This window comes from Alexandromys fortis, unplaced genomic scaffold (genome assembly GCF_014885135.2).
Source record: "Alexandromys fortis isolate MF-2015 unplaced genomic scaffold, M_Fortis_MF-2015_v1.1 scaffold_39, whole genome shotgun sequence".
Lineage (NCBI taxonomy): Eukaryota > Metazoa > Chordata > Mammalia > Rodentia > Cricetidae > Alexandromys > Alexandromys fortis.
Window position 1 is genome coordinate 9,386,821 of NW_026067918.1, and position 11,217 is coordinate 9,398,037.

Consider the following 11,217-nt stretch of genomic DNA (forward strand, 5'->3'; position numbering starts at 1 on the left):
AATGGGCCTACGAATGCAGAGGCCAGAAGAGGGCGCCAGATCCCCTGATCTGGATTTAGAGGAGGTTGATTATTATAAGCAGCCTGCTTTGGGTGCAGAGAACTGGACACTGAGCTCTAGAAGAGATGCAAGTGCTCTTAACTGCTGAAACACTTTCGTTCATTCATGGACAAGGCTTTATGTGGCTAAGGTTGGCCTCAGGTCCCTTGTGTGTAGCCCAGACTGGCCTTAAACTCCTAACGCTCCGGCCTAATCAACACAGTGGTGGCTGCGTCACCACCCTGGAAGGAGCTTAGCCTCACAATCCGATGTCCGGCTAACTCATAATCTGCGTGAATGAAAGGGTGTGATAGAGTTGCGTGTTAGGAGTGCCTGGCACAGGGTTGGGTACACAGGCATGTATACGAGCGTTTCCTGAGGTGGGGGATGGGATGGCTATTCTAGGTTGTCAACTTGACGATATCAGGAATGAACTATAATCCAGAGATGGAGGGCACCCTTGTGATCCGGATCTTGAGGCGGGATGACACACACCTTTAACTCAGACTTTGAGGTGGGAAGGCACACCTTTAATCTGGGCCACCTTTACTTCTGCTGGATTAGAAGGCCAATGGAAGAAGGAAAGGTTTGTTCCTTCATTGGCATTGGATTTCAGCATATACAGAAGACAAGCTGGGACACTCAGCCTCATGGGACTGAGCAAATCTGGATTCTTGGATTTTCCATTCATGGCTAGCCATTGTCGGACAGCAGTCTGTAAACCAGTCCAATAATTGCAATAAATTCTCATATATAAGCCGGGCGATGGTGGCGCACGCCTTTAATCCCAGCACTCGGGAGGCAGAGGCAGGTGGATCTCTGGGAGTTCGAGACCAGCCTGGTCTACGGAGCTAGTTCCAGGACAAGCTCCAAAGCCACAGAGAAACCCTGTCTCGAAAAACCAAAAAAAAACAAAAAACAAAAAAAACTCATATATATTACAATATCACACGCATACACACACATATATACAAACACATATGCACATATACACACATATATACAAACACACGCATATATACATATATACACATATACATACATATACATGCACACACACACACACACACACGAGGGAGGAGTGTCGTGGGGAGGTTCCTTGTATAAGTTCTGTGACTCCAGAGTCTCGTGACTAATACAGGGAGCGTCACAGAATACTGAATCTCTTTTTTCTCTATGTAACAGCCTTGGCTGGCCTGGAACTCACTCTGTAGACCAGGCTGGCCTCAAACTCAGAGATACACCTGCCTCTGCCTCCTGAGTGCTGGGATTAAAGGCGTGCTCCACAGTGCCCAGTTTAAGCGCCGTGAGGCCAGCCTGCTCGGATGGGGCAGAGCAGTGAACTTCTGTGCCTCATGGTCCCTGCTGGCACTGTGAAGATCTGGACTTGGGAGCACATCTTTGACCACCCATGGGAAATTGTTACCACGGCTGCAATGCAAAGATACCCAAACCTCATGAACCCAAGTGTGGTGGGCGTTGACGTGCTGCGCAGACACGCCAGTCCCTCTGGAAAGCTGCGCAGATGCAGACTCCTGAGCGCAGAGCGGGTACTGCCTTCCACTGTGAAGGTGCAGCAAGAACGAAAACATACGAGCAAGAGCGTTCCGTAGTTGACCTGATAAAGACACTGGAGCTCAAGTCCGCTAACATCTCATTCACAAATAAGATCTCAGAGGTATCACGTACAAGCCACGCCTCCAGGACCCGGGAAAACTCCTGACCCAGGAAACCATCATCACAGTGAGCCGAGTCAGCCTCAGCAGCTACCTGGAAGATCTCACGGCAAGACCACATCTTCCCACGCTAACAAAGGCCGAGGAGCGGTAGGATGGGTGATACAGAAACTGAACACAGACCGACGAAGCCCAAGGACACCAGTGGTGCCTGCAACAGTGTTGGTGGAAAAATGACAAGGGAAATCGGTGTTCAGCTACAGGGACACCAGGACATCGTATTTATTTGTTATTTAAAAGGTACAACCATTTTAGGTAGATTTTATTTATTTATTTATTTATTTTTAATGAGCTGGGGTAAGGATGTTACTTTTGATAGTCAGAAGATGGAGAGTGTTGTGGGATGCCCTTCTGTATGCTGTGAATATGTTTCATTACCATTGGTTAGTAAAGAAGCTGCTTTGGCCTACAACAGGGCAGAATCTAGTTAGGTGGAAAATCCAAGCAGAGGTAGAAGGAGGAAGAAGGTGGAGTCAGGAGAGACAGGAGCAGCTGCAGACAAGCCATGTGAGGTAGCAAGCCATGAGCCTCGTGGTAAAATATAGAATAATAGAAATGGGTTAACTAAAGTTGCAAGAGCTAGTTAATAAGCCTGAGCTACAGGCTCAACAGTTTGTAAGTAATATTCAGCCTCAGAGTGGTTATTCGGAAGCCGGCGGGCGGGAGAGAAACCTCTGGTTTCAGGAAAACTTCTAAAATAAGCGATCCTCTGAAGTGGAAAGGCTCAGAACTGGCTGGAGGCCTGTGTTCAGGGGAACAGTTAACGGGTTTGTTTGTTGTTATTTAAGTACTTAGAAGACACTGATGTTGATCTCGTCCCCTTAGGTAGAGTCTTAGCACCTTTCAGGTGTGGGAACCCTACCTGGCTGTGGACCGGCCAGAACACAGTCCAGCGGCCCTCACATCCACACAGTCGCCCACTGCTGTGTGAGAACACAGAACCGCCTACGTGAGGAACTCATTTTTAAAAAGAGAAGTCCTATAATTTGAAATGACATTAATTTGTATAAAACAGCCTGTCCTGCTGGAAACCAGTGTTTGGATATGGTACTTAAATGGCATTTTTGGAGTGAAAATTAGCGCTAAGGTACTATAACGACTCCAGTAGAAACGGTATTTTATTGTATTGATGGGTACTGTATTGATTTGCCAAAGTTTTCTGGCTTAGTAAAGACATTCCTTTCCTTGGGGGAAAAAAAGAGCCCATATCTTAAACCACAATTTGGAAGCAGAGAGAGCTAGCCTGGAACTGCACCAGGCTTTCAAATCTCAAAGTACACCAAGTGACATACCTCCTTCAGTAAGGACACCCTCTTAAATCTATCAAAACAGCACCACCAAGTAAGAAGGACCAAGTATTCAGATACTGAGATGATGGGGACATTTCTCATTCAAACCACCACAGCGCGCTAGCCGTATTTAATAGACTGTTTTTCTCACTACTGCATTCTGTCCATGCAGTGTTAGGGATGGGACCCAGGGCCGCGCCTATGCTAGGTAAGCAACTGAGCTACTCCCGGCCCCTATTTAATGTCAGAGGTGCTCATGGGTCCTGAATGGTGGTACCCCGGGATGGAGCTGTGCACCTGAGGTTCAGGGCAGCCACTGGCTTTCCTGGGGTGCTGAATAAACTGGTTGAGCTGGTTTTCTGCAGCATTTGGCTGCTCTGGTGAGAACAGTACAGGCCGAGGTCCAAGAACACGCTGTGTAACTGCAATAATTCCCATAGGAGCTCTCCCGTTTGCACGCACCCTGTTGCTTGCCACTAAGCCGGATGACCCGAGCATCAGGACCCTGGGACTACAGGCTGGAAAAAGCATCAGCTCCTGGAAACTGTCCTCCAACCTTCGTCAAAAAAATTCTTTCAAAGCCGGGCAGTGGTGGCACATGCCTTTAATCCTAGCACTTGGGAGGCAGAGGCAGGTGGCTCTCTGTGAGTTAAAGGTCAACCTGGTCTGCAGAGTGAGATCCAGGACAGCCAGGGCTACACAGTTGTCTGAAAAAAAAAAAAACAAAACTAAAATTATGGAAAGAAATAAAGACGAACATTATGTTTTACACTATTGATTGCATATTTTTCTATTTTTTAATTTTTATTTACTTATTTACTTGGCAGGGGCCATGGTGGACATATGCACGTCAAGGAGACCAGAGACAGCTTTCAGAGGCCAACTCTCCTACCGCGTAGGTTCCTGAGATGGACCATAAGCCACTGCGCGTGGTGGCAAGCCCCTGTACTCACTGAGCCATCTCGCCAGCCTACGTTTTGTTTTTTTTTTTTTTTTTTTTATTTTTAATCTAAATTAGGGTCCGGGTTTATGGCTCAGCTGGTGGGATGCCTGCCTACTACACATGAAATTGGGTTCAATTCTTCCATCTCCACTGAGTAAGGAGTAACTGCGGGTGGCGGGTGGTGGCCCATGCCAGCAGTTCCAGCATTCAGGAGATACCAAATGGAGGCTTAGAAATTCATGCTGACCCTTACTGCACAGTGAGTTATGGGCTACACGGACAGAAAGAAAAGCTTCTCCTCTCTTTAAAGACGGGGTCTCTCTGCACAGACCCGGCACTCCCTCTGTAGACCAGGCTGGTCTCAACTCCCAGAGATCCGCCTGCCTCTGCCTCCCGAGTGCTGGGATTAAAGGTGTGCATCACCATGGCTACCTTTCCTTTTTTTTTTTTGGTTTTTCGAGACAGGGTTTCTCTGTGGCTTTGGAGCCTGTCCTGGAACTAGCTCTTGTAGACCAGGCTGGTCTCGAACTCCCAGAGATCCCCCTGCCTCTGCCTCCCGAGTGCTGGGATTAAAGGCGTGCGCCACCACCGCCCGGCTACCTTTCCTTCTTTAAGTAGAATCTCACTTCAAATCCCTGGCTGGCCTGGAATTTGTTTCAGCCCAGGCTAAATTTGGTAACCCTGCCACCACCTCTGTGCTGCACAGAGTCACACTGTGTTTGCTTTGGGGTTTCCTGTATATGCCTGTATATATAGATCTGCGTTTTTTTAAAGACTTTACTTATGTTATTTTATGTATATGAGTGCTCTCTCTTCATGTTTGGCTTTATGACAGAAGAGGGTATCAGGACCCACTACAGATGGTTGTGAGCCACCATGTGTTGCTGGGGATCAAACTCAGGACTTCTGGGAGAGCAGCCAGTGGTCTTAACCACTGAACCACCGCTCCAGCCCATATCTGTATTTTTCTATTGCTATGATAAACACCATGACCAGGGCAGCTTAAGGAAGAAAAAGGTTATCTGGGCTCACAGTTCCAGAGGGCTGAGTCCATGATGATAGGGTGGAGGCCTGGTAGTTGGAGCAGGAGGCTGACAGTTCACATCCTTTCCTGTAAACACGAAGCAGACAGTCCTGAGATGATAAACGGTGGAGTCTTTTAATTCTCAAAACTCGCCTCCAATGACATTTCCTCCAACAAGGCTGCAGCTCCTGAATCTCCCCAAACAGCAACCGGGGATCAGATGTTCCAGTGTATGAGCCTATGGGGACTTTCTTACTCAAACCGCCTGAGAAGGAGCACGTGTTGGAGCTGGAGCTCAATATCCAGTATCTTCCTGATCGCTGTCTGTGGTGGTCTGAATGGGTATGGACCCCATGAACTCTTGTCTGTGAATGCTTGGTCTATAGCGAGTGGCACTATTTTGAGGTGTGGCCTTGTTGGAGAAAGTGTGTCACTGTTGGGGTGGGCTTTGAGGTCTTAAATATGCTCAGGCTATGCCCAGTGTCTCAGTTCACTTCCTGTTGCCTTTGGATCAAGATGTAGAACTCTCAGCTCCTTCTTCAACACTTCAACACCACATCTGTCTGCGTGCCACCATGCTTCCCGCCATGATGACATTGGACTAAATCTCTGAAACTGTAAGCCAGCCCCCATTAAATGTTTCCCTTTATAAGAGTTGCTGTGGTCATGGTGTCTCTTCATAGCAATAGAAACCCTAAGACACTGTCTATCTTATTTTGAGACAAGGGCTCTCACTGAACTTGGAGCTTGCCAATCCCACTAGACTGGCTAGCCAGCAAGCCTCACTGACATTTCTGTCCCTGCTGCTCCAATCCTGGGATTACAGGTGTGTGCCGCTGCTGGGGCTCAAACTCAGGCCCTCATGCTTGTGTGGCTACCGACGGAAGCATCTCCCCAGCCCCTCGATGCTGTTATCATCTTATCTATATTATATTATCGATGCTGTAAAGCTCTTCACTGTACAACCCTGGGAGATGTCTTCCCTCGAGAGCCTTAGTAAAGCCAGTAGTTGGGACAGGATCCCAACTTGACGCAATGTGTCCGTATAGCGTAATTCTGGGAACGTGCAGAGGGCCAGGGAAAAGAGGGAGGGATCAGACACCTGTCACCTCCAGGGCAGAGTTTCATGCATGACTTCTGTTGTCCAGGCCCTGAAAATTCCAGACCTTCAGGCTGCAGTTTGCCTGCTTCTTGGACAGGATCCTTGTGTGGTTTCTTTTCCCCTGGACTTCCCGTAACAATCTTATCACACCTTTGAAAAGTCTGAAAAGCCCGCTAAAGCTGCACACAAAACTGTAAAAGATTATGGGGCTGGAGAGATGGCTCAGCAGTTAGGAGCACTGGCTGCTCTCGTAGAGGACCTGGATCCAGTTCCCAACACTCAAGTCCGACACTTTCTTCTGATCTCCGAGGGTACCAGGAACACACAGCATACCGAGACATGCAAACAAAACAGCCACGCACATTTAAAATTTCTTTAAAAGATAAGGTTTTTGCTATATAGTCCAGGCTGGCCTGGTACTCAATATGTAGCCCAGGCTGGCCTTGAACCTGTGGCAATCCTCTCAGCAAAGCCTCCCACAGTTAGGAACAATCATGCTGGGAAGATTGGGGCCCTATAAAAGAGACCGTGAAGCAGGCAAGGTGGTGCATACCTGCAATCTAAGAACTTTGGAAGTGGAATCAGGAGAATCAGGAGTTCAAGTCCATCCTAGGCTACATAAAGAGGTCAAAGCTAGCCCAGAATTTTGCCTCAAAAACCAAGCAAACACTGGGCACTCGGGAGGCAGAGGTTGGCGTATCCCTGTGAGTTCGAGGCCAGCCTGGTCTACAGAGCGAGTTCCAGGACAGACTCCAAAGCTACAGAGAAATCCTGTCTCAATGCCCCCCTCCCAAAAACAAAATAACAAACAAATAAAAAGAAAAGAAAAGAAAACAAGCAAACAAAAAAGATCCAGTCAGACCCCTCTCGCTTCCATTCCAGGATCACACAGGGAATGAACATCTGTGAACTGGAATGTGTGCCCTCACTGAACCCCCCAGATGGGCTCCGATCTTCCCAGTCTCTTGTGGCTTACCAGTTCCAGTACTTGGTAAAATGTACTCATGTCCAGATGGGCAGGGTACCTTCTGTTGTTTATTTGTGGACCTCCCCCCTCGCCATCTGCCGCACTGATTCCTCTGCTCCTGTCTGGATCCTTTCTCGTTGCTGCAGCCGGTCTCGGGACCTACGTGTTCTAGGGCTCTCCTCTGCCGGCCCTCACTCTCCAACCCTCCCAAGCAGGCTTCCTGCTACTCCAGAGCAGCCGCTCAGATCCCCAGGCCCCGCCTTGCCATCTGTCCTCAAAGCTGTGGACTGGAACGCTGACACAGCTGGCCGCTTCCTGCAGCTTCATGGCTTCTGCCCTGTCCCTGGTCCTCCTCCTTCTGCTCCCCACCACCTCTGTGCATGCAACAGAACTGATCTTATTGTCTATTCCTCTTGGGAAAGGGGGATCTTGGAGTCACCTCTGCTGCCCTCTGTCACCCTGCCCCCACCCTGCCACACACACACACACACACACACACACACACACACGCACGCACGCACGCACGCACGCACACATCCCATCAGGCAATCGTTGAATCGGCTTCAAACTGCAATCTCAAAGCTGAGTGTCACGGTGGGTTTGTGTGATGCTGTCATTTCGGGGTCATAAATTCAAGGCCAGCCTGGGCTACACAGTGAGAACCGGCCAACAACAACAACAAAGACAGAAAAATCACTCTTGGATGTGCTGTCTCTGTCTCTGCCATCTCCACGGCTGCACCCCTGTCTTGAGAGATGGGCTTCTTCTCTCAAACTTCCCAAGGTATGGCTACCACAATATTCACTTGGGCTTGATCTGGCAGCACCCAAAGAAGGTACCTTTCATGGAAAGGCTGTCAAGGGAGCTTCTGGAAAGGAGACCAGAGCAGCCGGAGAGAAACAGCACCATTTCCATTGGAGAGGTCAGGGATTGTTGCCCCGTGGTGGAGAGAGAGCCGAGGCTGGAGACAGTCCAGCTGTGAAGGATGGTGACTCCGGGTACTGTTCAGGTAGGGGTCTCCATGGCTGAGGAGACTGTGGGCCTGGCTTCCAGTCTACAGAAGCCCCTGGCTTGGGACTGGAGAAATGGTCCAGTGGCTAAGAGTTCTTGCTATTCTTACAAAGAACCAAGATTCGGTTCCCAGCACCCACACAGTAGCTCACAAGGGTCTGTAGCTCTGGTTCCAGGGGACCTGACGCCCTCTTTTGAACTCCTTGGGCACATGGGACAATGGGGACTGGACAACAGAGCGGGGTGTTTTGTTATTGGTATTGGTGACTTTGCGTGGCTGTTGCCTTCCCCCTGGGAGAGCGAGCACTTAGGCCAGGCTTTCTCCTCTTTTTCTTCCCTCTGCTCTTTCTGAAATGCATTTATTGTATTGTATTAATGTATCTAGACATGGGACAGCGTAGATGCGCTGAGGCTGGGGTATGGATGGGGAGTGGGGTGTTGGACTGGCCTTTCTCTGAGGGTAGATAGACAAACATGGGTTCTGACGAGGAACTATACGGAAGCCCTGGCAGAGGCCAGTGTGGGCCAAGGTGGCTGGACACTACCCTCCGTTCTTGGCAAGTCTGAGGGTGTTGGCCACGGTGTTGCCTGATCAGCACCTGCTTAACCACAGGCTTCACTTCTGGCCCTGCTTGAAGGTGGGAGCAGGCCCAGGGCTCCTTCACAGCCGGCTTGAAGGGTGTGAGGCCGAAGCCGGGTGGGTAGGTCTGGAGCTTGCCATTGCCCATCCAACTTGTTTGTGTCAAACTGGGCCCCTTAGTCAAGGCCACAGCAGGAGAACCCTCGCTCTCCCCACCCTGGGCCTGTCATTCTCAGGGGCAGGCTTGGGACACAGCAGACCCAGGGAAAGCACCAATGGAGCACAAATGGCGGTGGGTTGGCCATCTCCTAAGGGGAGGGCATCTGCTCTGGTTCATTGTCTGTCCCGTGATGAACACCAGGACCAAAAGTAGCCTGGGGAGGAGAGGGTTTATTTTAATTAATCATAAAGGGAAGCCAGGCTGGACCGTGGTGGCGCATGCCTTTAATCCCAGCACTCAGGAGGCAGGGGCAGGGGAATCTCTGTGAGTTCGAGGCCAGCCTGGTCTACAAAGTGAGTTCCAGGACAACTAGGGCTAAAAACAATAAAGCAATAAAAAATTGTAAGTCAGGGCTGAAACTAGATAGGACCTGGAGGCAGGAGCTGCTGCAGACGCTTCATGGCTTGCTCTCCATGGCTTGCTCAGCCTGCTTCTTTCTTACAGAACTCAGTGCCCAGAGGTGGCACTGCTCATGAGGACTGGGCCCTCCCACATCAATCATTAATCAAGAAAACGCCAGCTGGGTGGCGGTGACATACTTCTGATCCCAGCACTTGGGAGGCAGAGGCAGAGGAGGCAGGCAGATCTCTATGAGTTTGAGGCCAGCCTGGTCTACAGAGAGAGTTCCAGGACAGCCAACACTGTTATACAGAAAAACCCTGTTTGGAAACATTGCCCCCTAGAAGATGGAAAGAAAGAAAGAAGGAAGGAAGGGAGGGAAGGAGGGAGGGAGGAAGGAAGAAAGGAAGGAAGGGAAGAAGGAAGGAAGGAAGGAAGGGAAGGAAGGAAAGAAAATGCCCTTTCAGGCTTGCCACGGGAGCCTTGTGGAGGCACCTGAGGTTCCTGCTTCCCAGATGACCCTAGCTTGTGTCGAGCTGACAAAAATAGAACAGAAACTAACTACCCCCCTCCCGTTCTCTGAACAGGGTCTCACCCTGCAGCCTCTTAGCATTTAAAGCTGTTCTCCCTTCTCAGCCTCCTGAGTGCTGGGATTTATGTCTCAGGAGAGATTCACTTGTGTTTTGAGACAGGGTCTTCTCCTGGGACCTGGAGTTAACCAATTAGGGGAGGCTGACCAGCAAACCCCAGGATCCTCCTGGGATGCTAAGCACGTGGCGCCATACCCATCTTTTTACCTGTGTCCTTGGTATTGGATTGAGTCTTGTGCCAGACAAGCACTAAGTGGCTAAGCGCCCTCCCCCCCCCCGTTTGTTTATTTAGAGAAGGGTGCCCCTCCCATAACTCTGGATGGCCTGGAACTCACGACATAGTGGCCAAGGTTGGCTTTGAACATAGGATCCTCCTTCCTTAGTTTACCAAATGCTGGGATTATACACACTTGTTATCTGGTACCAACACCTTCATTTATTAACTTTTTCCACTTGGCAACTGCAGGAAGATATTTCCTGTGGTTTAGGCGTGTACACTTCTGTTTTTGTCTCAGGTTTCAGTAAGGTTGCATCCCTTTTGGAGTAAGGTGGAGCCAATGCTCTGCTCCCCACCCCGACCCTCTGCCCACCCCCCAGCCCCCCAGCCCGGAAGCTGGCGATCCAGAGATGGTTGCTTTCTTGGGTGAAGTTCCCGCTGCAGCCAGCAGGGGCCACTGTGAGTCTGTACTGCTGGTATCTTTGTTCGAGAAGAGGCCGCCGTCTCCTCGCGATGCCCCCCCCCTTCGTTGCCCACGTCCCGGTGGCTCTCAGCTTGAGCTCACCAGGGGAGCTGACCCAGTTGCTCGGCTTTTCAATAAGAAGGCTGGCTGCCTGCGGAGCACTGTTTGTTCTGTGCTCCAGACATTCAAAGCCCAGACAGTGCCTCTGTCTCTGGCTTAAAACCCAGTCGCCAGAATCCTGCCCCGTTCCACCCTCATCCCCAGCGGGTGGGGGGTGATGGTCCACGTCCTCTCTCGAAGGTAGGAAGCGGAGAGGGTCCTTCGCAATGGCCTGTTCCAGGATGGCTCCAGTTTCCCGCTCTAACATTCTCAAGACCACTGTGCGGAGGTCTTCTGAGGGCTGATGCTCCATCATGACCCTCCCATACCCCACCAACTGGTTCTGGCTGGGTCCGGTTCCCCAGGGATCAGCCCTCTCATTGCAACTTCTCTCGCAGGATTCTGCTCGGCAGCTCAGCATTCCTCCCGTGTCCTGGTTCTCAGCGTCCAGCCAGCCGGCGCTGTTCTTAACGCCCCTCTTGTTTTCCGCCATGCTTCTCTCTGCCTTGCAAGACAGATTTTTGCTTAACGAAGTTACTATTTCTCTTTTTGAGATGGTGTCTTGCTGCTTAGTCCAGGCTGGTCTCGAACGCTCCAT

The 11,217-nt window shown here is 50.3% G+C and overlaps 1 pseudogene; it reads left to right on the forward strand.

The window, feature by feature from the left end:
- Nucleotides 1–1,364: 1,364 nt before the first annotated feature.
- On the forward strand, nt 1,365–1,952 carry LOC126500494 (PRELI domain containing protein 3B-like; annotated as a pseudogene).
- Nucleotides 1,953–11,217: the final 9,265 nt, after the last annotated feature.